This window comes from Diabrotica undecimpunctata, chromosome 9 (assembly GCF_040954645.1).
Source record: "Diabrotica undecimpunctata isolate CICGRU chromosome 9, icDiaUnde3, whole genome shotgun sequence".
Lineage (NCBI taxonomy): Eukaryota > Metazoa > Arthropoda > Insecta > Coleoptera > Chrysomelidae > Diabrotica > Diabrotica undecimpunctata.
The window spans coordinates 34831196-34855288 of record NC_092811.1 but is presented as its reverse complement, the minus strand read 5'-3'; the positions used below and the strand labels follow the sequence as shown (position 1 = coordinate 34855288).

Below are 24093 nucleotides of genomic sequence, written 5' to 3'. Positions count from 1 at the left end.
AAAGGCATAAGCGCCAAAATTTATAAATTTATGTTTTGGTATCAAAATAAAATACATTTTACGTCCTATCGACTATTAAAATGACACAGCTGTAAAAAATTCCAACTCGACTAAAACAAGCTTTGAATTTTCTAACCCCAAACGAGTTTCTTAAAAGATGAGACACCGAAATCAGTAAGCGACAAGATCCGTAGTGGAAGGTGGTGGTCTTGGGTCTGAAAACGTGGTTATATCAATAAGGTAAACAATAATTTAAAATATTATTAATATTTAATGTTTTGTTAAGCGTTTAGTTAGATTATTTATCTTGAGAAATCATAATATACCATAAGAATGTACAATTTTACCGACTGTCGGTTAGGCCTTTTCAGAAAAAATTTTTTCGTTTATCTAACCGCTATTTGGCCATTTAAAATACACTATGACTTAGATTTGCCATAGAAAAGTTACTACTTAACCGACTTAAATAAGGTTTGAACCTAAATAAAATATATATTGACTTTGTTGTATAGTTTTCTTTTTTTTTAATTTTAAAGTTATATTTTGGTAGTAATATTATTTTAAAAAACTAACATTTGAATGGCGCTTACTTCTTTTTTTTAATGGTTTTTGAGAATGGTTTCTCGGGGGGCACAAAATAATGAATCTTGCATTGCAATCCATTTGGGAAGATCAGAAAAGCAATGTGCAGGAATCCAGCGGAAATAATAAAAACCATGCTTCATTTTCCACTGAAAATGAGGTCCTCAATGAAGCGCTAAAGCATGATATTCTTTTAGAGCCTGTACTACAAGACCATGAACAAGAACTCCAAATGACTAGTTCTGTTCTAGATGATGATGCCATTGTGGATTTTAGTTTTCCTCAAGTCTAAATTTGAATATTGACAGCCGTTTATTTTCGAATATTGATGAAACTGCCGAAGAAGAGACTGATTTATTAACCTGTGATAAAAAGCTTGTACCTTACTCAGATAGTGATGATATTGATGATAGTAGTAATAATGCCGCAATAGTATTTGGTTCATTAGTTGATGATAAGATAGGTTGTAATGATTTTATATAACAAAATGATTCTTTAAACTCCGAATCAGATTCATCATCCTTGACAGTATTTTTTAAAAATGAGACTGAAATTGACAGCATTAGTTCTAGCTCACTACGTTCTAGCTCATCAACTGGTTCAATTTTCTGTTATATCGGTTCTTCGTTTCTATTAGTTTGTTTTGTTATTGATAAATGTTATTTTCTGTTATCAAATTTTGATTTGCATTTTATTTCTATTAGTTTTATAATACAACTTACTTAGTTATCAATGTAGAAAAAATGGTACGTTTTAATAGCTTTTGTTGTTTTTTACTTAATATAACGTGATAATTATATTAACTTTTATTTTTGTATTTTTTTAAACCAATATAACTCTGAGAAACTCATAAATATATTATTGTGTATTGTTTAATTTGTATTATTTTTACTTAATTGTTATGCTTTAAAATGAAAAGATTTATTCTCCATTTTTGTTATAATTCCGTAAAATTAAAAGGCGTACAAGCTCCTAAGCGACATTTTTTGATCAAAATACTTTTTTCGAAATATGGTAACCGCCTTTTAAAGAGGCTTAAACACTACAGAACCTAATATTAAAGGCGTAAGCACCAAAATGTTAAAGATCTCATGTTTATAATAATTGTTTTATAAATAACATATGGTAAGTCAGAATGCCTCAGTTCAATAATAATAAAATGCCAAAAAAATTTAAAAAAAGAAATATTAAGCGATATTAAACGTTTTTTGTGTCTCCTGAAAAAAACTGTCAATGGCGCTTATGCCTTTCTGTCGTGACACCGTCGATATGCCATAAAATATCATCTCATATTAAATAGCATCATTGATTCTAAAGAAACTGCTGCAGTATTTATTTCTTCTCATAGTTGGTTGCGAATGTTTATGGGATTCTTGACACGTTGTTTTAATGCGCCCCATACAAGTCTGAGCTACTTGGTGGCTATAATGGTATAATGGATGAATATATTCTTTTGGATACATATCCAAATCTTATGGTATATTATGGAACTACATCTTATTTATCGCAGAGGTTCAATAATGTATTAAACTGTGATGTATCTCAATCATTGGTTACTTATATACACACGGAATAACCTATCTATGACATTACTTACTTATATGATTACGTTACAGCTTACGAGTAACTATAATTACATCTCGAACAAATGGACTATTATGATTTACTAACGAACTAAAATATTATGCAGAACTAAAATGCCTGTGTGTCTACTATATTTATAACAATATCGGTTATTAGGCCAACGATGATGTTTTTGTAAATATGCTGGGTCTTTAAGGTTAGATTTGTAGCAAAAGTAGTATGAAACAAGACACATATGTGTTACTTAATACCTGTGCTTTAGTTTCTCATCATCATCACTGGCTCGACAACCCTTTTTTGGTTTGGGTTTCTATTTGTTCTAAGTATCTCAGTTTTGGTCTTCCTCTTGTTTTTTTCCTACTGGCATCTGTTTGAATATTTTGTTTGGTATTTCGCCTTCTTCCATTCTTTCTACATGTCCTATCCAACGCAGCCGTCCTATTTTAACGAATGTTATAATATCCGGATCCTGGTATATTTTGTATAGTTCAGAGTTGTATCTTCTTCGCCATATTCCGTTTTCTTTTATGCCCTTCTATATGTGTCGCAAGATTTTTCTTTCAAAGGTGGCTAACAACGTTTCCTCTCTTTTAGTGAGTGTTCAAGTTTCTGAGCCATTTGTGAGTACCAGTCTTATTAGGGTTTTATATATTTGGCATTTTGTCTTTCTTGCGACGTTGTCTGATCTTCGGAGTCTAATTAAGCCATGATAACATTTATTTGCAATAAATATTCGCCTCTTCACTTCCTCCGTAACGTTATTATCAGACGTGACTAGGGATCCCAAGTATATAAAGTTTTTTACCCCCTCTATGTTATATTCTCCTTTTGGTCTGATTGATTTTAAGACCACTAATTTGTGCAGCTCGTTCTATTTGGTTGTATGCTTCTATCATTTCTCTTCTTGATCTTGCGATTATGTCAACATCATCTGCAAATGCTAGTATTTGCACGCTTTTATTAATGATTGTTCCTCGTGTATTGACTGTTGTGTCCCTCAGTATTTTCTCGAGTACGATGTTGAACAAGATGCATGATAGAGCGTCTCCCTGGCGTAGTCCCTTTTTCACATCTATTGTTTCCATTAATTCATTTTGTATCCGAATTCTACTTTTTACTTTTAGAGATTCTTTTATCAGTTCTGTCGCAGAGGTTCAATAATGTATTAAACTGTGAGATGACATTACTTATTTATGTGATTACGTTACAGCTTACGAGTATATAACTATAATTACATCTCGAACAAATGGACTATTATGATTTACTAACGAACTAAAATATTATGCTGAACTAAAATGCCTGTGTGTTTACTATATTTATAACAATATCGGTTATTAGGCCAACGATGATGTTTTTGTAAATATGCTGGGTCTTTAAGGTTGGATTTGTAGTAAAAGTAGTATAAAACAAGACACATATGTGTTATTTAATACCTGTGCTTTAGTTTCTAATTGTTCTAATAACAAAGTTAACAATTTACGTAATGAATGATAAGTATTCGTTTAGGATTTTTTATAAATTAAATAATTATATCAATATCTCACCACATTGCCAAGAAATATGACTGCAACGACCAATCCAACGTTCAGAAAAGTTACATTTAAGTATGTTCTCACTGCCTTCTCTCATTAAGCAAATTAGCCTAATGATTATAAGAATTGTAATTTAATTATGTTTGATAAAAAGTTTAGAAATGGCTGGAAACGGTATATAAACAAATTACAATGTTTATACAGTACAATTATTTTGTATTTAGTTAAAGTATTTTCATTTGAAAATAAAAAATTAAATATATCAGATATACCCAGAAAACCCATATATTTTTATTCAGTTCAGTTTTATTCAATTATAGTTTTATTTTATAAATTCAATTTCAGGTTATTTTCACGTAATTAGAAAATTTCAGGGGATTTTCAGAGATTTCCGGAGGGGGGGGGGTGAAAATTATGTCATCATTATTAATACTGCGACGACAGACTGTTCCAGCCAAATTAAACAAAAAAAGTAAGTTGTTTTTACGGTGAATTTCAAATGGACTCAATTTTTCCGAGGTTTCCCATATTTCCCGGCCAGTGAAAACTATGTAGTTATTTATATTTCAACGAGTTACCCCAGATTAAAAAAAAACTTCTAGCTGCAATGGAAGCCAAGATCATATAAATTTTTCCTAGGTGTTTCAATTTGAAGTTCCGATCTCGAAAAAAAGAACCGAGCTGACACAGTTATCCCCTCCACTTACATATGTCGATCTTTCGAAAGTATTTCAAAAAATTTTGTTTCGAAAATAAAATTTAGATTTTCATTCAAAATTTGTGCAAATTTTACTTCTTAATGTTGATAAACAATGGAGATATGATTTTTTTAAAAATGGTCCCTAACTTCGTTCTCATTGGTCATAAAATAGTTTCTTTTAATGTGGGTTTTTTACCAGCTATCCAATGTTTGTACGTACAAGTCTGTAGCTTAAAAAATATAGAAGTTATTACAATTGTTTATAAGTAAAAACATACCCCTTTTTCAAACGTTTATTTTGTAAATAATTTTCATAAAAAAGCAATATGCATTTAACTTCTGAGATAGTTTAATTCTTAAAGAATCCTATGAAACTTGCTAAATGTGTCTAGCATCATTAATAGAGCAAGTTCAATAGTTTAAATATTTAGACTCAGGGATAAATAAATTAAATAACTTTTAACATTTCGCACAAATTTAAAAGACATTAAATCCTTGATGTTCAATTCTAATAACATTTTATTTTGTTAATAAAAAAAAATAATAAAACTTATAAATTAGTGCAAAAAAACTGCTTTTTTGCAAATATCTCCGTAATCTCCAAAATTATTTATCAATTTTAATTTAAAAAACGGGAAAATAAAGATATTCTTGATATAAAAGAATAATATAAATATTGTTTATGTAAAATATAAGGGAAAAAACTTATAGACAAAAAATCAAATTGTGACCATAAATTATTGTTAAAAAAAACGCAAGGTAAAAATACGATTACTTTTTCATCTATTCATCATCTAGTAACCCCCACCTATGTCTTAAAAGCTTCAGATATCTGCGAAAAATTTTTCGACCTTTTTTTAACCAGACTGGGCTAATAATGTTACCTGGTTAACTAGGAAAAACTATATTCACGTTAATCACCTATCAAATTCACGTCGGACATTGTAGCTAGTAATGTGATGTCAGTTCCGGCCTTAGTAGATTACATCGTTGTATTGACCGGATGTCTCAAACCATTGTTGCTACATATAAACTTTCATTACCGTCTTATCATAATTCACTAGAAGAAAGAATAGGAATAGAATAAGAATAGAATAAGAATTTGCACAAGACAGGGAGGATATGGAATATATGATAAGGAAATTAAAGGAAGAATATGAACTTTGGGGACTCAGGATAAATATGTGCAAGACCGAATAGTTATGTATTGGACCAGAGGTTGCAGATTTGAACTTAAGTTTAGAAGAAGAGACTATTAACAGTTGTAAGGCTTTTAAGTATTTAGGGTCAATGATTAGCCGAGATGGTACTTGTATGAAAGATATAGAAATGAAAATAGCAAGGGGAAAACAAGCCACAAGAGCACTTTTATGGAGTGATATGGAACAACACTCTAACCAAGGAAAACAAAAATAGGATCTTTCAAAGCATAGTGATTAATATTACCCTATATGGAGCAGAAGTATGGCCAATGACAACAACAATACGAAATAAAATAAGAACAGTTGAACTGGACTTTATGAGAAGGTCTACAAATCACAAGAGCGGATAGAATAAGAACGGAGGAAATATGGAACATAATGGAAGTAAAATGCTCAATTACAAAAAAGTTGGAAAAGAGAGCCCTGCAGTGGTACGGGCATTTACAAAGAATACCAGAGCATCGGTGGCCGAAAAGAATATTAAATTGGGACTCGCCGGGAAGAAGACGGAGAGGAAGACCTGCTACAAGATGGAAAACATACGTCGGAAATGCTATGATAGATAGAGACCTCAGAGAAGGTGACTGGGAGAATAGAGTGCTGTGGAGGACGAAAACGGCGAACTCATAATGGGAAAAGCCGAAGAAGAAGAAGAAGAAGAAGAAAGAATAGGTAGAACTAGAAATCGGAGGAGAATTTTGTTGACCGAAAAATATAACATCAGATTGTTAGGAGACGCCAAACCAGTTGAGGGTTAACTCAATCTTACTACTATTTAGTATTACGTAGGTAATAATGAATAGCTAACGAATTTCACTGAAATTTTTCAGCTACTCACTTCTGATTTAACAGCCTTTCCCTTTTTTTATGGAGATTTTTAAAATTCGACTTCTGCGTCATCAATTTCATGACTACCCACGTCTTTATTGGGAAAAAATGAGCGATGAATTACCGAAATTCACCCACATTTATGCAAAACAATTACGTATAATTTCAACAAAAATGTGCGTATACACCAGCCAATTTGTAGGGGTTCTTTATCCGGTATAATACTTATAATACCATAAATAACATTATGAACTGTACGAGTATAAAGTATAAAAATAACTTAAAAATTAAAGCTGTTAAATTAAAATACTTTTTTTTTATTTAGAAAAAACATATAATCCACATCAACCACGCAGGGTTATAAGTGGAGTAACGTATACAAGAGTTCATTTTATTTACATTAAACAAATGTATATAAACGTAAATCTTTTAAATAATTTATTACATGGTCAGTGTTTATCGTTAAAGTGGTTTTGATGTCATCTGAGATTCCATATTTTCTTCTTGTTTCTTCGTGGTACTGGCAGTCAATCAGAATATGCTTCACCGTCAATGGGAGAGAACAGTTTCTGCAGGTTAGAGAAGATTTTTTGTTGACTAAGAATTTATGGGTCAGTGCAGTGTGTCCAATTCTTAATCGGTTAGTTATTACTTGGTCCCTTCTATTGGATGGATTATTCGAGATGGTCTTCACAAGGGGATAAATCCCATATAGTTTGGTTAAGATCGGAGTATGGGTAATTTCATGATTTGGTTGTGTATTGTGAGTTTATTCGCCTTGTGTTTGCTAGATTGTCCATTTCCAGCTATTCCTACATGCGACGGTACCCAGATAAAAGCTACTTATTTTCGAGTTGATTGAATTATATTTATCTCATTTTTTATAGCCTGAAATATTGGATTTGTAGGGTATATTTGTTTATATACATTTATTCTCACTACGCGTTTTAAAGAAAATTAAGGCTTCCAAAATGGCTGTGGTCTCGCCTGTGAGAATGCAGCAGTTTGTAGGTACCTATGGTATGTTTATACTGTTTAGGGGTATTAAAAACGGATAAGTCGGTTTTTGGGCTTTCTTCGTTAATTTCAGGAGATGATATATTATGTCATTTTATCTGTTTAGAATTGACTGCATTATTTAAGGTAATTGGTGTTTCTTGTGTCGTAGTATTTTCAGTGTTATTTACAGCTGGTGCTGTTGTTTTGGAAGAAAAAGACGAAGTGCTTAGATTATCTTTAGACATGTTTTGGATGAGGTCGATTTCCGTAGTATTTTCAGTGTTATTTATAGCGGGTGATGTTGTTTTGGAAGAAGAAGACGAAGTGTTTGGATTATTTTTAGATATGTTTCGGATGAGGTCGGTTTTCGTAGATTGATATATTTTATCATTAGTTTCATTTGGTTTAGATAATGACGACGTTGTTTGAGTTGAATCTGAGAGGGGAGTTGAAGGGGTATCATTAGGTTCATGAGGTTTAGATAACGAGGATGTGGTTTAAGTTGAATCTAAAAGGGTAGTTGAATTAGTTTGGTTTAAAATATGAGCGCATTCTGATTCTTGATGACCAATGGTTTTACATTTACAGCAACTGAATTCGTCTATGAAGAGATATATCCGGTAGGAAGTATTATCATGAGTTATGGTAAAAGAGTCAGGAATAGACATATTTTCCAAGGGTGTAATGAATGATTGTCTTCTAAAGCTCAGAACATGACTGTACTTACTTTCAGACATACCCACTCGAAGAAAAGTCATTTTGGATACAGTGTGAATACCAAGTTTTTGTAATTTTTGTTCAATTATTTCGTTCGGTATTGTAGGACATGATTTGATATTAGAAGTCTCTGGGCTGGAGAAATTAATCTTCTTACTTCGACTTGACATCCATTTATTTCGATATATTTATAAGAATGTAGAAGAGCATCAACAGTGTTTTTTGAAGAGAGGTATATGCATATCCTATTGTTAGCAATTCTGGAGGCAAACAGTACATTAATTGGACCCACTAGTGATCCAACAGCTACGACGTAATCATGGATTTTTGTACCTTGAATGCTGGAAATGACTATTGCTTGTTGTTTTGTTGGATGTTTAAAAGAATTTAAGACATCTGAGTAACTGTGTTTAGTGAAGTTGTGGGTAGTATTATTGTTGTATAAAGTCATTTTAATAATTTTCTTGATCAGAAGTTGAGCCGGTCCTATGGCCGGTCCAAAAAACTAGTCAAGACCCAACTGGAATTTTTGTTATCTCTTTACGTAGGTATTATTTGGTTATTTTGTTATTGTTACAAAAATAATACGAAAAGAAGTGCTACTCACTTGAGATAATATTGTCAGCACTAACTAATGCACTTAAATTTGTAGTAGAGGTATAAAATATTAAATTATGATTTGTTTTTACCATTTAAAATGACTATATTTCGGGACAGCTGATAACGTGGTAGATTTTATCGCTATCCAAATTAAAATCCTGATTTTAACAAAATTATCTAATAGACGTGGACGTAACAGAAAACGTTTTATGATTTGTACTTTATCACTTATTACGCATTAAATAGTGTCAAAGCACTATTGTTTTTGTAGATCTGTATATTGTTCTGCAGCTATTTTCTTGTAAGATCTTCAGACAATTTACCATTTTTGTCGAGAATAAGTTACAATTTCATCTTAAGATTATGTTAATTTGACGTTGCTGATAAAATTTTATTCTTATCATGACATTTTTTTCTTTGTGCATCTCCTGTAGATTCAGGGACGCTTCTAATCACCAAATGTTTGGAACGAGATATGCGGTCAGCGGCTTCATTGACAATGCTGTCGGTAAATTCTGTTATTGTAATACAATCAAGTTGATTTACTTTATTGCTAAGTTCAGATAGTTTAATATAAAAGTCTTCAATTTTCTTCTTAATATCCGCTTTAAACTCCATTATAACTTGATTTCAGTAATATTCCCAAGGTTTGAACTACATGTATTGCAAAGTATACATATTTCACGTACTTTTGGCCTCGTAACTTGATCGACCAATAGATCCATATAAGCGATGTATGTTTATTGGTTTCTTACAGCTATCACACTGGAGATTTCGATCGGAGGTAAAAGTTAACTTTGAACAATTAGCACAAAATACAAAACGATATATTATTACGCATGATTAACGTTGCGTTAGTTATTGTTGCGGTTATAATTATTGGCTTGGTAATAAATATATCCTTCTATCTATCTATCTATACAGCCCTTGCTGTCCAATTTTTTGGACATAGGCCCCCTCTTCCTTCCTCCACGTCTCTCTATTGTAGGCAGTTTGGGCCTGCGTGTTTCTTCAAGTCATCTGACCATCTCATTTGTGGCCTTCCTCTTTTTCGTTTTTTAACTATATGGTCTCCAGTGTATAATAATCTTATTCCATCAGTCGTCTTTCTGTCTCATGGTATGTCCAGCGAACTTCCACTTAAGTTTTGCTATCTGCGTTAATACATCGGTCACTTTTGTTTTCTTGTCTGATAGCCTGATGTTCAGCATTTGCCTTTCCATGACTCTTTGGGTCTTTGCTATTTTTTCCTTTGTAAACTTCCAAGGTGAAAACAGGAAGTATACATTGGTTGAAGACTCTTGTTTTTAAATATTGGGGGTATTTTCTATTTTTTAGTATATAGGAAAGTTTTCCGAAGGATACCCAAGCCAACCGTATCCTTCTCTTTATTTCTCCGGTCTGATTTTCTTTATTTAATTTAATTAGTTGTCCCAAATATACATATTCTTTTACTTGTTCTATATTGCAATTATTAGTTCTTCTGGTTGGTTGGTCATAATTTTCGTTTTATTATAATTCATTTGTAGACCTATTTTTGTTGATTCGCTATTTAATTCATCCATTATATTTTGCAATTCTTCCCTTTTATCTGTTATTAATACAATGTCGTCTGCATATCTTAAGTGATTCAAGTATTGGCCATTTATGTTAATACCCCGTTTTTCCCATTGTAATTTCCTCATAACGTCTTTCAAAGCTTGATTGAATAGTTTGGGTGTTATAGTGTCAACCTGTCTGACTCCTCGCCGTATCTTAATGGGCTCCGTTTGTTCAACTATTTTGATGGATATTGTTGCTTGATCATATATATTGGAAATTAAGTCCGTATATCTATAGTCTATTCTCCCATTTTGTAAAGACTTCTTTACTGCCCAATGTTCCACCTTATCGAATGCTTTTTCAAAGTTTACAAATGCCATATACATTGGGATTTGATATTTATTGGCGTTTTCAATTAATATTTTTATCGTAAGCAGATGGTCGCCTAGTTGTTAATCTGTTTGTTAGTAGTTTAGTTAACAGTTTGTACATTACATTCAGTAGAGTTATGGGCCTATAGTTTTTCAGATCTTTTCTATCGCCTTTCTTAAACAGTAATAGTGTTTCTTAATATTGTTCTGAAGCTATTTTCTTGTGGCATTTTAAATTAATTACTATTTAAATGGGAATAAGCCACAGTTAAAGGTTAAAATACGTTTATTGACGTTTCAATATCCACTTCGGAAATCGTTCTCAAAATACAAACATTAGTAAATTAACCATTTTTTTTTTTGTATTTTGAAAACGATTTCCGAAGTGGAAATTGAAACGTCAATACACGTATTTTAACCTTTAATTGTGGCTTATTCCCATTTAAATAGTAATTAGTAATAGTGTTATCGCCTCGTTCCATGTGTTGAGTATTTGTTTTGTGTTCAATATTTTATTCATTAGTACATAAAGGACTTCCACTGTAGTTTCCCCCCAGTTTTTAGCATTTCCCCAGTTATTTCATCTTTCCCAAGAGATTTGTTATTTTTCATTTCCTTGAGTGCCTTTTTTATTTCATTTTTACTGATTTGTGGTTGTAGGTCAGAGTTAACGTTCTTTATTTTAAGTTGTAACTGATTACGGATTTTTTGGGTTGGGTTTTGTTCTGTTTTGTAGAGATTTGTATAATATTCGTACGTTATCTGTAAAATTTCTTTTATATTATTGGTCTCCACTCCTTCTTTGTTCTTTATGCTATTAACTTGTATGTTTCCCAGGTTCTGTTTTAAGCACTTTATGTTTCTATTTTTTTCAATTGTTTTCTCTATCTTTTCTTCCTGTACTCTCCGTTTACACTCCTTGATATTTTTTCTAATAGTTTTGTTTATTTTTGTATTATATTTTATTTCTGTCCCCTTGTTCTAGTAATGTTCTTCTTGTGTTCATAAGAATCTTTGTTTCCTGGGATATGAAACTTTTTTTTGTTGTTGTCTGTGCTACTTCTTTACCCACTTTCATTAGAGTTTCAGTAAATATCACGTTTATTTCATCAATATGTTTGTGTTCTATATCTTCCTTGGTCGACAATATTTCCTTTATTCTCCCTTCGTACATTTGTATTTCGTGTTTTATTTTTTCCATGTCTAATTTCTGATTATTTTCCATTTTCTTTTTTGTTTTAAATCTACTATCAATGATCAGCTTGGCTCGGACTAGTCTATGGTTTTAGGGCTGGTACGTCTTTAACCATGGATTTTTGCGGTGAAAGAATATAATCAATTTCGTTTTTAGTTTCACCATTGGGACTAATCCATGTCCATTTTCTTTGGGGTTTTTTCTTAAAGAATGTATTCATTGCATAAAGTTGCTTCTCCTCCAAGTAATTCATCAATGTGTGTCCTCTATCATTTCTTTTACCGTATCCATAGTGCCTACTTTGTCTTCTTCTTTATATAGTTGTTCTCCTATTTTGGGATTGAAGTCCCCGATTATTAGCGTTAATTTTGATTTCTTTTCTTTCATGGCTGTTGTTATGTCTTCGTAGAAATGTTCAATATCTTCATCGCTGTAGGAGCATCGACTTGTTGGAGCGTACACCTGTATGATTTTTAAGGACGTTCTTTTTATTTTAAGCGTCGTGTATGCTACTCTATCTGATATGCCCTTGGTAGATTGTATGTGTTTAACTACTTTTTTATTTATTATAAATCGGTATATAAATAAAATATATCCTTATCACTTTAAAAACACACATAATTTTTTTATAATTTATATAAAAAATCACAATAATTTTGTTTGTTTTTTAACAACACATTTAAAATCAATTTTAAATTCAAATCAAAGTTTAAATACTGTAAATTTATATTATAAATAGGCTTAGGTAATAAAATCAAAAATTGTAATTACCACAAATAGTCTGGCTAATTGGCTGTGCCAAAGCCATTATAAAATAAAAAAAAATCAAAGTTTAAATTTGTTATCATTTGTATTTCAGAGCATTTGTGTTCCCATTTATATTAAATGTACAATTAAGAGTATATTGATCGTCCACAAAGAGTACAACTATATTATGTTCTTTGTCCTGTTTAAAATTGATAAATCCCTTGATTTAATAATTACTGTTATATGATAGATTTTATAGGTATTTTGAAATAATTCTGCCATTTATAATTTATATGTAATTATTTTGTTGTCTTTCTGTAGATATTTTTTTACTTTTTATCATATTTCACACAGACTGGATATAAATTGCGTCCATAAGTTTAATTTATTAAGATTTTGACATTCTAGGTTGATGTGAACTTATGTCTTTTGTGTTAATTAAATATTTGTTTTCTAGCTTTAATCGATGCTACATAATATATCTTTTTTTAAATACGGAAAAATACTGCTCCAACTGCACAACAAAGAAAAAATTAAATAAAGATATCCACCGGTTAATCTGAAAATACGTAAGAGAAAACAATACAAGAGAAATAACTAAAATAATTCAAGAAATCAAAGGTTTTAAGGTTTTGAGGCAAACACAAACAACATAGGTAACAAAAATATGTACAAAATAAAAAACAAAGATGGAAACATTACTACTGATGGAACCAAAATCCTTAAGGTTGTTTAATCCTTTTATCGTGGAATGTTTGAGAGCACCGACGAATAGCAAGATCAGATCCTGCCCAAAATCATAAATTAGGGATCAGAATAACAAAAATAACAAATCTCCTGGCTATGACAGAGTAGTGATCAAAGCGATCAAATTAGGTGGAAATAAAATTATCTAGGCTTTGGCCAAGCTTTGCATCGGAATGCATCTACCAAGGAAAAGCTCTTTCTCAATGGAACAATGCAGTCATTATATTATTGTACAAGCAAGGAGACATAACAGATCCAGGGCCATCTATTCCGAAGTGCAAAATCGCGTTGTCCTTACGCAGCTACGTCACTTGCAGCGTAGTATTCACATTGCTCCTAATAGTATACATAAGCACTCGTAACTTAGTCATCCTAAATATGGATATTTTGCATATTATTTTACTTTCTTCATACATTTCAAATAAAAACAAAAGTTTATCATGTTTTATTAGTCAAATATGTCTAATTTTTATGCGAATTAAAACTAATATAACAAGTATAAAATAACAAGTATAAAACTAATATAACTAATATAGCAAGTATGTTAATATAAATAAATTAACATACTTGCACTTTTTATAAACTTCTAAGGAACAAAATTTTTATATTGCACATAATTGGTAAATATATACTTAAATTTAAATACTTAAAACAACCGTCACTTACAGAAGTCAGATGCCAATTTTCAAAATAAATAACTATATATAAAGCAGTTTTTAAACAATTTAGTTTAAAAATATATACATTATGCGATAGTTTTTTGTATTTTTCTTTTATTAGTACGTGCTAAAATAATTTTTTTATTAAAATCTTTTATACGGAAGTACATACGCGATCGAAAAAATATTTTCTTAGCATCTTCAGGACAATCAATATTAATACTTGCGGATAACAGACTTGAAATATATTGTTTGCCAGTAAATATGGTATCTCCATTTAAGTTTTGAAAAATTTGCTCTAGTTTTTCCAAATGAGCCATAAATTCGTTAGAAGGTTTACATAGTCCACCTTCTGTCAAATGATTGGTCCAGGTGTAAGACGTCGAACTTTGTTTAGTTAAATTTGGTAACTTGCCTTTAAGCTTGCTACAAATATATCCTCCTAAATGTTCTAGTCCATCATATCTTAAATCATCGAGTTCTTCAGAGAGGACTATATCATCTCCATCCGTGGGATTGGTGTCAATGATTGCTTTTTTTTGAAGCAAGCTTTTCCACCATACTACCGCTCATAGTTAATGTAGGAGTACCATCGTCTTCTACATTACAGTAATCTGAAAAAGCACCTTTGTTTTTTCCCATTAAATAAGAACGCAGTCTGTATTTAAAATCTAAAGAAGTTGGATGATCGTTCAAACCACCTTTCGCTTTTATGACCCCAAAAAAATTCTCCAAGGGATCTTGGTTTAAGCGTCTCGTCAAAAGGTAGTTCATATTGTATCGTTTACCTACATCTTCAAGCAGCAACTGCAGAGCCTTGTTTGATATAAGAATACCTACAATGTTTTATAAAATGTAACAAATGTGTTTTTACTTTGATATATTGTGTTACCTTTTTGGAACGGAAGCAATGATTTCTTGCCTTTAACGCGCATTGTTGAAATCATGTCAGACATTCTTTTTAAAATATCATTTTGCTCTTCTAGCGCCAAACCGTAAGCCCGGTTTCTGGTTCGAGTGTCGCTCACAGGAACGCTTACATTAAAAACATCAAACCAGTCGTTCACCTATAACAAGTTAAAACAAATTTGTAATTAATGTTTACCTTACAAATTATAACACTTACTAATTTAAAAACATCTGCTAGTTGTGTCTAATTTGTGTCTTGATTAATGAGACCAAGCATGCCGCACCTACTAATAGCATTCGATACCGTATGGGAGAATAATTTTGCGGCATATTTTACTCTCTGTCTATGAGCTCCTCTGACATTGAGCTTTTCTTTGTCTTTTTTGTGGGTAATTTTTAAATCAGAACCTGCTGTAGCATCAAGAACAGATTCAACACAGTCCTTATTCAGTTCTTTTCCATTAAAAATAAAACCTTCATCCACAAAATGATTTCTGATAAGCTTTAATAGGTGTGGCACGTCAGCAAAAACATAAACATTTTGACCATTGTGTGGGTTTTTAAAATAAGGTTTTGATTCTGTAATTTCCAATTCTGTGTGCAGTCCTCTATTTCCACCTCCCAAATCACAAACCATGGCTAATACTTGGAAACCTAGAGAAAATTTATAAGTAAATATGAGTACCTAAATATGGTATGCTGGTACTCACCTGCTTCTTCTACAAATGTAATAATTTTAGATAGGATAGAAAAAGTCATTTTTGTGTCATAATTGTAATAGACAGGTTGTTTCCACTGTTTAAATAAACCTGTCAGCATTACGACTTGCACATACGCAAATGGCTGTAATACTTGGTCTTCCGATTTATCGTAGACATACTCTTTTTTGATTTTCATATCATCAAATAATAAAGTACAAACTTTATCTTTCGTACTAAAGCTGGAGTATTCCACAATTTTAAAAGAGTTTTTTAATGTACCAGGCTGTATTTTAATGTTTTTTAACCAAGATTGCAGTGTAAATACTGCGGGATACGGAAAATTTCTTTTTATCATGAGTCTGTAAGCTCGAGGTCCAGCTGAATATAATGATATGGCTTTTGAAATTTCGGATATAGACCACAATATTCGTTTGTTATTTTTAATTTTTTTAATTTGATTTTTCGAAAAAATATTTTCTACGGCTGAAATAGTATTTTCCATTGCAGACACCTTTGCTGTTGCCACATTTAGTTGTTGCTTTAGAAGTGAAATTTCATTAATCAGTTCTTGATTCCGGTGTATTAGTGGTTCTGTTTGTGTGCTAAAAATATTTTGTTTTTAATATTTATTTATAATTACCATAAATTAAATAATAATTTTACTTTGGAGCACTATGACAGGCTCTATAGTTTTAAATTTTAAAGCATAAATTTTAGAAAAATTTACCTTTTCTCTGCAGTATTATTGTTAAAACCATCACCCTGAATAAAACTTTGAGAGTTATCTTCAGTGCCTACTTGTTTAATGTTAGGCCCAGAGCCTTCACGTTTGCTACGGAAATTAAATAATAAAGATACAAACAAGCAATAAGTAAAAGATTTCTAAGAAGCTCTAAAGAAGCTTATATCTACAAAAACAATTACATATAATTACCTGCTTAATAATTCATCAACGACTTGTTTTCTTTGCCGTTTTTTTATTGCGCCATCGTGGCTTATCGTGGTAACCTCAAGTTTCATCATAGGCAAATTCCTGTTGGGTACAACATCGTTTTTCAAACCCCTATAATTTTTCGGCCAATAATTCAGTAGTTGATGCTTAAGATTTACATAAAAGTCAGTCTCTGTAAAATGTTTTGAACAAATATAAGACGTCTTTGGGTTAAATTTATCTTTCCTACCGGTGGCGTGCACCCACTGTTTAATTAGATTTTCCTCTTTAGGGAAACGAAAAAACCTCGTGTCAAGACAAGGATTTCGCTTGCTCTGGTTATCAGAGGAACAGCCAAATACCGCACAACGCATATCGTAAAAATTAAAACTATTACTGTGAGAAAACTCCGAAATTTATAACTGCACTCTTCGGATGCTAGTTTCTGACTGACTACGCTACGCTGCAACTGACGTCACTACCTGGCCGACGGTCATGCGACGTGCGCAATATGTTACCTCTGTAGTTTATTATACCATGTAACAGATCTAAGAAACTACCGTCCCACCAGTTTACTTTTACACGTATATAAACTTATGACAAAAATTATCAAAAAAAAAACTGGATTGGACTGGACTAAATTAGGACTTTATCAGCCAAGAAAACAAGCTGGATTTAGATCGGGATATAGCACTAACGACCACTTACTAGTGATAATAAACCTGATAGAGAAGTCTTCAAAATACAACAAACCATTGGCACTGATATTTGTCAACTACGAGAAAGCATTCGATACCATATGCCATCAGAAAATGATAAAAGCATTGGCAGAATGCCGAATAAACCATCGCTACTCTAACATTAGGTGCTCTACAGCCGAGAGGTACTGACCACTATCAAATCTCGAAAGTTACAGTTTTTCGGACATATGCGAAATGAATCCATATATGCTCTCCTTCAAGCCATCCTGCAGGGAAAAATATTTGAAAAACGAGGTCCAGGAAACAGAAGGACATCTTGTTTAAAGAACCTCAGAATCTGGTTCAATATAACATCTGTGCAGCTTTTCCGCGCTGCTGCAGATAAGATACAGATTGCCATGATGATCGTCAACATTCGTAACGAATAGGCACATCAAGAAGAAGAAGAAGACTCTAATATAATCAAATATATCTACATACCAAAATGCCACAGCTAGCGTAAGACTATCTGAACAATAAACAAATAAATTCTGTATATAGCGAGGAGTACGGCAAGTAGACACCGTCTCTCCAAAGCTGATCACGATGCTTTTAGAACGTACTTGTAAGAACGCACATCTAAACAAGCATGGTATCAACATAAGGGAGAGAAGCTCAGTCATTTGAGATTGACAGATGACATCGTCCTTATAGCCGATCGTATGAATGACGCAATAATAATGTCTAAAAAATATATCACGCTTCCTTGGAGGACAAAAGATTAATATGATCAAAACGCAAAAATGACTAATCTGGTGCTAAATCGAAATATTGCTGTTGGTGGAAGGGATATTGTTCAGACTACATCGTATAAGTACTTAGGACATGAAATTCGGTTAAGCAGAGATAACCAGATATGTGAGCTTCCACGTCGCATAGTATAAGTCTAGGCAGCGTTTGGTAAATTAAACTATGTATTTAAATGTGCCTGTGACTACCACTGAACTGTTTCGCGCTGCAATAAACAAAGTCATGATAGCCGTGATGATCGCCAACATCCGGAACGGATAGGCACTTTAAGAAGAAGATTTAAATGTGATCTACTCATATACCTTAAAAGGAAAATATTTGACCAATGTATGTTACCTGTACTCACTTATGGAGCGGAAATATAAACACTCCAAAAAAGTAGTGAATAAAATTCACGTGGATCAGAAGGCTATGGAGCTCCAGATGTTGGGTTTCTCTGAGAGAGCGAATATCAAACGAAGAAATACGTCTTAGAACAAAAACAACCAACGTCATCTAAAACATCGCGTCGCCAAAATGGAAGGAGGACGCCCATCAACTAGATGAACTGATATGTTACCAATAACTGGATGCCAGCCGCACAAGACCGAGACAGATGGAAAGAGCTGAGAGATACCTATGTCCAGCAGTCGACGTATTCTTCTTCTTCTGGTTCCTATCCGTTTCGGATGTTGGAAATCATATTGGCAATTATGACCTTGCTCGCTGCGGCTCGAAACAGCTCCGTTGAGGTTTTCTTAAACCATGTTCTTAAATTCCGCAGCCATGATATTCTCCTTCTAACGGGTCCTCGCTTACCTTTGACTTTACCTTGCAATATAGACTGCAGCAGGGAGTAACGGTGCTGATTTCTCATAACGTGTCCCAGAATTTGCAATTTTATGCGTTTGATCGTAAACACAATCTCTGGTTCCTTCTTCATTTTTTCTAGAACTTCCTTGTTCGTGATCCTTGCTGTCCATGATATTCTCAGCATTCTTCTATAAAGCCACATCTCAAATGCTTCAAGTTTTTTAATAGTGGTGTCTGTAAGCGTCCATGCCTCCGCCCCGTACAACAACACAGAGAAAACATAGCATCTCAAATGTCTCATTTTTGTATCTAGGGATATGTTGTGACTTTTAAAGATGGCGCTCATTTTGTTAAAGACCGTTCTTGCCTTTCCTATGCGGCACTTTATTTCCTGTACATTGCTCCACTGTTCGTTTATAATAGTTCCCAGGTAGCAATACTGTTTTACTCGCTCTATCTGCGTCCCGTTAATGTATAGATGAGCCCCATTTATATTCTCCTTGCTGACAATCATTTGTTTGGTTTTGTGGGTATTAATGTTTAGTCCGTACTGTTGACTGTACTCGTTTATTCTGTCCATTAGCCTCTGAAGTCCCTCTAAACTATCTGCTATCACCATGGTGTCGTCGGCATATCTAACATTGTTTACTCTTTCACCATTTAGAAGGATGCCTTCGTCTATTCCGTAAAGAGCCTCGTTAAAAATTTTTTCTGAGTACATATTAAATATCAACGGCGATAGAATACATCCCTGTCTAACTCCGCGTAGTATTTTTATGTGATCTGTTTCTTCTCCGTTAATTTTCATGTATGCGGTCTGATTCCAGTATAGTTCTGAAATTATTCTGAGGTCTTTGTCATCCAGGTCTGCTTCTTTTAAAATGTTTATCATCTTTTGATGTTGAACTCTGTCAAATGCCTTTTCATAGTCGATCAAGCACGCGTATACGTCGCAGTTAACGTCCCTGCATCTTTGAATCAGTACCTGTACTCCGAAAAGTGCCTCTCTGGTACCCACTGCGTTAATGAAGCCGAACTGTCTGTCTGATATTTGTTCCTCGCACTTCTTATAAGTCGACGTATACAGGTTGATAATGATGATAGATAGATAGGTAGATAGATAGATAGATAGATAGATAGATAGATAGATAGATAGATAGATAGATAGATAGATAGATAGATAGATAGATAGATGATTTATTGGTAAGAAATAAATGCAAAAGTATTTTTTACAAGTCAAAGATAAAAATAATATACGTCAATATAGGTAATATACACTTAAATATTAATATAAAACATAAAATATAGATACACTGTTTTAACTCATACTTTTGGCAAGTACAACAAATTAAAATTGGAATTAAAATACTCCTCATATGTAAAAAAGGCATTCACTATAAGGTAACTCATAATTTTTGCCTTCTTAAACTGGTGAAAATTAAGAGCTTTTATTCTGGCTGGCACTAAGTTGTAGAATTTTATGGCTAAATACCTTGAACTATTTTTGGATCTCGTAAGTCAGCCAAATTCTGGTATAAGATTATTGTTAGATCTGGTGGGATAATTATGAAAATCTACATGTGCATTGTATTGGCTGAGACTTTGTTTAATGTGCAACAGACACTGCGTAATGTATACACAAGGTAAGGTTAAAATTTTAAAAGATCTAAAGGAGTTTATACAGTTTGCTCTATAACAGAGCCCAGAGACAATACGAACACATTTTTTTTCTTGTGCAAAACTTTATCAATATGACAAGAGTGGCCCCTGGAGAGAGTAGCATATGTCAGATGAGAATGGAAATTACTATGATAAGCTGTTAAAATAGTTTTCCTGGAAGTTACTTGTAAAAGGTTCCTGAAGACGAAAAAGTTTTTGGGAAAGCTTTTTCAATAGATTAACTATATATGTTGTTACCAGGTTAATCCTGCATCCAAATATATCCTCAGAAACTTCGCTTTGGTTATACATTGTGGTAGAGCAACGTTTTCAACAGAAGTGTTATTTCTTAAAGTAAAATTAACACTTTGTGGGTTTTTCAGAAGGGTAATAGCTTACATAGAAAGTAGTGTCATCAGCAAATAAAACGGTGTTGTTTTATTTTGAGAGTACACTAGATCATTATTATAGATAAAAAATAATATTGGACCCAAAACCGAGCCTTGAGGGATACCAAACAACAGAGATTGTTTTTGAGAATCACACTGGTTAAAGTGAACATATTGATCACGAATTGGTAGATAGGAATCAATTAGTTAAATAGAATCACTATGAAAATTATAATAAGGAAGTTTTCTAAGCAGAATACTATGTGTGACACAATCGAAAGCCTTAGTAAGATCTAAAAACGATGCAAGAGTATCAAGATATTTTTCAAACTCTTCCAAAATATTGCTAGTGAAATGATCAATAGCTGAAGTTATTGTTTTATTTTTTCAGAATCCGTACTGGTTTATTTCAAACATTTTATTAGATTTAAAATGTAGACTAATTTGATTGTTTTAAATTTGTTCATAAACTTTTGATAAGATGTGCAACAAAGAAATGGGTCGATAATTGTCGTAATCATCAATAAAGCCTTTATTTTTAAACAGAGGTACTACCTTTGCAGTTTTGAAAACTTGAGGATAAGTGTTACAAGATATTGATTGGTTTATTAAAGTTGTTAGAGGTTAAACAATTATATTTTTAATTGTTTTAATAATTTTTGTGTTAAATCCATCAGGATTTTTGCTGTTACTATTTTTTATTTCTGTAATCCCTAAGTCAACTTTACTAAAACTCACTCAAGAGTTAGCTGAGGAACCTCAAGTTCATTTATTACTCTCTCAGCAGTTGAGCAGAAGTGGCTATTAAAACTATCTGCCTTGAGTTTAGAATTATCAGTGAAAACATTTTTATGTTTATTACCATTAACAAGTTTCCACATAGCTTGTTGAGAGTTGCCAGATTCTTTTATAAACCTATCATTTGCATTAATTTTTGCAAGCCTGATGGCTTCCCTGTACTCTTTTCTAAGTTTGATAATGGTTTGATAATGATACAGCTAACATTTTATGTAAGTCATCAGGGATTGTTAATAATGATGACATATTGTGTATTTTATCAAGGGATTTTAAATTTAAGTAAAAGTTGTGGTCCAAAGTTTAATAAATAGATTGTTTGTGTGTGTGTGCTGTTGGTTTCTTTTGACTGTGGACTTAATCCATTAGCCGAACTAAAATTACTCTTATAATTATATCTCTGATACTCATTATATTTATAAATATTTATAACCTATTTGATAATATTGATTTACAATAGCAATTCACACATATATTATACAGGTACCTACATAACCTAACCTAAACCAATAAATAGATTGCAAGTTTAACATTTATTTCTTAAACTCTGTTGAAATGCACTTACATGCGCAACATGTGCAACCGATTTATCACTTGAAATTTTAGATAGTTTTAATGCCAGTTTAATTCTACTGAAATAATAGTAACAGAAAATTATTTTAATATTTCATAGTGTTTAACATTATCAAATACTCTTTCAAGCTACGTAATTAGCATGTACATATAAAACTCCATTTAAATTTTCAATAAACAACAAACATGACCTTTAACTGATTAATTTAATAAAATATAATAGGTTTATATGCTTCTACCAGATGCTCACAGCTAAATTTACTACATATGCAAAATTCTGATAAATTAGATCTATTGCACCTAATTAGTTGAGGTCATCAAATAGGACTGTTTTATAAATTTGTATGAAAAAAAAACTGTAAACTATTCACTAAAATAACTTTACTGTTTTAAAAGTACTATTCGTATCCTTAATATATTTAAATACTGTGTTTACATGGAATAATTTACATGTAATTGATTGTAATGAAAATTACATTTATAACTACAAAAATTTAACGTTTCGATTTCCACTCCGGAAATTCTTCCCAAAAAATAATTATTTACAATTTTGGTAAAAAGAAACTATAACCGGCAAAATTGTTTACGATTTTATAGGCAACAGCCATGGTTTGGCTAAAAAGATAGAGGGTGGAGGTGAAGGGTGGATTTTTGTTTTATTGAACTTTAAATTCTGATTATTGTAAGTTCTAAGTTATTATTATTATATGCTCTAAACATTTGTGTTTGAGAGAGTGTTCGTATATTGTGTATGCGCATTGAGTGTTTTATCTGTTATTAACACAATGTCGTCTTAATAACTGATAAAAGGGAGGAATTGCAAAATATGATGGATGAATTAAATGGCGAATCAATAAAAATAGGTTTACAAATGAATTATAATAAAACGAAAATTATGACCAACCAGAAGAATTAATAATTACAATTGCACAAACAACTATAAAACAAGTAAAAGAATATGTATATTTGGGACAACTAATTAAATTAAATAAAGAAAATCAGACCCTAGAAATAAAGAGAATGATGCGGTTATCTTGGGTATCCTTCGGAAAACCTTCCTATATACTAAAAAATAGAAAATACCCCCAATATTTAAAAACAAAAGTCTTTAACCAATGTATACTTCCTGTTCTCACCTACGGTTCTCAAACTTGGACGTTTACAAAGGAAAAGATGGAAAAATTAGCAAAGATCAAAAGAGCCATGGAAAGACAAATGCTGAACATCAGGCTATCAGACAAGAAAAGGAATACTTGGATCCGCAACAAAACAAAAGTGACCGATGTATTAACGCAGATAGCAAAACTTAAGTGGAAGTTCGTTGGACATACTATAAGACAGAAAGACGACAAATGGAAGATGATTATACACTGGAGACCATATAGTTACAAACGAAAAAGAGGAAGGTTACAAATGCGATGGTCAGATGACTTCAGAAGAAACACGCAGGCCCGAAGTGGATAAAAACTGCCTACAATAGAGAGACGTGGAAGAAGGAAGAGGACTATATCCAAAATTGGACAGCAAGGGCTGTATAGATATATAGATAGTATTGTGTGTTGCGTTTATAAATTGTATAATTGTGTAGCATTTTATATTAAAGTTCCCTCGTATATGTGATATATTGAGGTCCCCTCATATATGTTTAAGAGATCTAAGAATGTTTTTGATGTAATTTTGTTCCTATTGTACGTGTTGGAACCCAAATGTTTTCAATTCTTTCTTAGCGTCGAAAAGTGATATAAATCATTTTAGAGTTGTTTATTATTTTAAAGATGTGTACTTTCTCAGCATTTTCTTTTAATGTTTTATTCGAAGTCGCCTTATAATTTTGGTACGTCGTAGAAAT

At 32.1% G+C, this 24093-nt stretch overlaps 2 protein-coding genes and 1 long non-coding RNA gene across 4 annotated transcripts in view; 1 reads left to right on the top strand and 2 right to left on the bottom strand.

The window, feature by feature from the left end:
* LOC140449818 (dynein axonemal heavy chain 1-like) overlaps nt 1-24093 on the bottom strand; it is a 1063244-nt gene that overhangs the window by 590374 nt on the left and 448777 nt on the right. The window lies entirely within an intron of this gene.
* The window catches only part of CNMaR (G-protein coupled receptor), a 109462-nt gene that overhangs the window by 39531 nt on the left and 45838 nt on the right, over nt 1-24093 (top strand). The gene's annotated exons all lie outside the window — the stretch shown is intronic.
* On the bottom strand, nt 14721-15206 carry LOC140449817 (uncharacterized). Its single transcript, XR_011951892.1, has 3 exons — nt 15132-15206; nt 14898-15072; nt 14721-14841 (listed from the first exon to the last, which is right to left on the bottom strand). It is a non-coding gene; the product is annotated as an uncharacterized lncRNA (long non-coding RNA).